This window comes from Phacochoerus africanus, chromosome 8, assembly GCF_016906955.1.
Source record: "Phacochoerus africanus isolate WHEZ1 chromosome 8, ROS_Pafr_v1, whole genome shotgun sequence".
In the NCBI taxonomy this organism is placed as follows: Eukaryota; Metazoa; Chordata; class Mammalia; order Artiodactyla; family Suidae; genus Phacochoerus; species Phacochoerus africanus.
In genome coordinates, this window is record NC_062551.1 from 124,379,195 (window position 1) to 124,381,704 (window position 2,510).

The 2,510-nt window shown below is 46.2% G+C and overlaps 1 pseudogene; it reads right to left on the bottom strand.

The window, feature by feature from the left end:
• Positions 1-242: 242 nt before the first annotated feature.
• On the bottom strand, positions 243-1,995 carry LOC125133372 (sorting nexin-1-like; annotated as a pseudogene).
• Positions 1,996-2,510: the final 515 nt, after the last annotated feature.

A 2,510-nucleotide genomic window follows, 5' to 3' on the forward strand; every position in this document is an offset into this window, starting at 1 on the left:
AATTCCAGCATCTATTATAGGTCTTTTGTTTAAAGCAAGATACTATTCTCTCAGGTAAGAAAATATATATGGAAGTTAAGTGAAGTGACATTAGAGTGGCTAGGGACAGTTTTGTCATGGGGCAGGGAGGAAGGAGTGAAGTCCAAGCTAGGCAGGATGCCCACTGGGTTCCAGCAGAGGTGAAGGAGGACAGTGTGTAAAAAGGCAGCATCAGGCAGGTGGGCTCTGGTGTCCTCGGTCCGTTAGGATATGGGCTTTGCCTCAGGAAGGAAGCCTTCCCAGTACTTTGCCAGATGCTGCAAATATAGGAGTGTTTCAAGGCACCTGATCACCTGATTTTTGAAGTCCTTGTATTTCTCTTTCTCAAACCATATCACTTCATTTTGGACCACAGTTGAAATCCTTTCAAAGTCCCTTTTTTACTGGGTCACCTGAGACTCCCACTCTACGATTTCATCTTTGACCTGCTGCAACTTGTCGAGCTTGTTGGCCCAAGGCAGCTAAATCTTGGCCTCCCACTTCTTCTGCAGTGTGGCTTGAGCATCCTGCCAGTGCTGCCATGTCTTGATGTGCTGGTCTAATGTGGCTCAGACTATGGCCAGGAAGCGAATATAGTCACTCAGGAGCTCTTCAAGGAGGAAGTCATTGTTGGCCTGTTCCTGGTGGAGCTGTTTGATCTTCTCTTCCACCTCAGCCAGGTGGGAGAGTGCCTGTGACAATGCTGTGTTAATCTCAGAGCTCCTGAGCATGGCAAGTCTTTGCAAACTGGACTGTGTTCAGTGCTAGCTCTTTCCTGTGGTTGAATATAGTTTCTACAAGGTTATGCAGTTTTTGTAAGCACTGCACCTCCCATTCTACCTCCTGGAGCTTCTCCTCCCTCAAATCAAATGCCTGATTCATTCTTCTTCTTTTTTTTTTTTTTTTTTTTTTTTTGCTTTTTAGAGCCACACCTGTGACATATGGAGGCTCCCAGGCTGGGGATCTAATTGGAGCTGTAGCCACTGGTCTATGCCACAGCCACAGCAACAGCAAATCTGAGCTACATCTGTGAGCTACCTCACAGCTCACAGCAATGCTGGATTCTCAACCCGGTGAGCAAGGCCAGGGATCAAACCCACAACCTCATGGTTCCTAGTCGAATTTGTTTCTGCTGAGCCATGACAGGACAGCCCTGATTCATTAATCTTTATGGTCACTTTGCTGACCACATCTGTGGCTTCGTTGAACATTCTGAGGAGACCAACACCACTCAATGTCTGGGTACCATGGCACATGGCAGCTCCTCTTTTTCCAAGAACTCCCTGACATCAGAATCCTATAACATTGTAGGATGAGTCACAATCCTCTGAAGGTAGCTTCAGAGTGAGGCCAGGGATGGAACCAGCAGCCCTCAGTTTTTAAAGAAATTCTGCAGAAGAATCTTCCCAACTTTTACTTTTGCCATTCCTATTAGGCTTCTCTTGGGTAGAGGAAGGACAATAAAGCCATTTGGGGAGGGGTTCTCTGAAAGCTTCTCATAAAGACCCAGAAAATCACTAATTCTTTTTTCACTGCAGACTGTTTAATTTTGAACATTGGTAAGCCTGTCTGTGTTGTAACTCTGTAGGCCACATAGAAATTCATACCATCACCTATTTTCTCAGGATCAGTTATACCGACTGTCAAACCAAATTGGTCTTCCTCTTCCTCTTCCACTAGCTCCTCATAGCTTGTCTGGGCCTGAGAAGAATTTGTGCCTTCCTGTGGAGGAAGAAAAATGAGCGTTTTGGCTGGCAGCTTCTTCTGATTATTTTGTGTGCTGTCCAAGGATAGCTCCACTGTGGCATCTGCAGAGAGATCTTGTGGATCTTGGTCTTATTCCTCATGGATCCTGTTTTCTTGGGAGCCATTGTTGATGGGAAGAAGGAGAGCAATTCTCTTTGGAGACTGGGGCTTACTGGACGCATCAGCGCTGGTGAAAATATCCTCCCCCTGCAATGGTTTGGCTTTGGGCATTCTTTTTTTGTTTGTTTTTTGGGGGCCACGCCTGTGGCACATGGAGATTCCCAGGCTAGGTGTTGAATTGGAGACACAGCTGCCGACCACAGCCACAGCCACAACTGGAGCCAGATCCAAGATGTATCTGCAAATTACACCACAGCTCACAGCAATGCCAGATCCTTAACCCACTGAGTGAGGCCAGGGATGGAACCAGCAACTTCATGGTTCCTAGTCAGATTCATTCCCGGTGTGCCACAGTGGGAACTCTTGCTTTGGGCATTCTTTAGCATTTGGATTTCACTCTGCATTGAAACTTCTCAGACATTAACACTTCCAATCAAGCAGAATTCACAAAATCTGCATACCAGTTGGCTACCTTCAAGGGGCCACACCTACAATTAGATTAATTTCCCCATTCAACATCCTTTCCATTTCAACTTCCATCTCTTCTCTTCCCTGCTCATGTGGCTGAGGTCCTAACTCTGTGCAATCAAGCCTAAGGAGAATAATTGAGGGTTAAATGGGTTGGG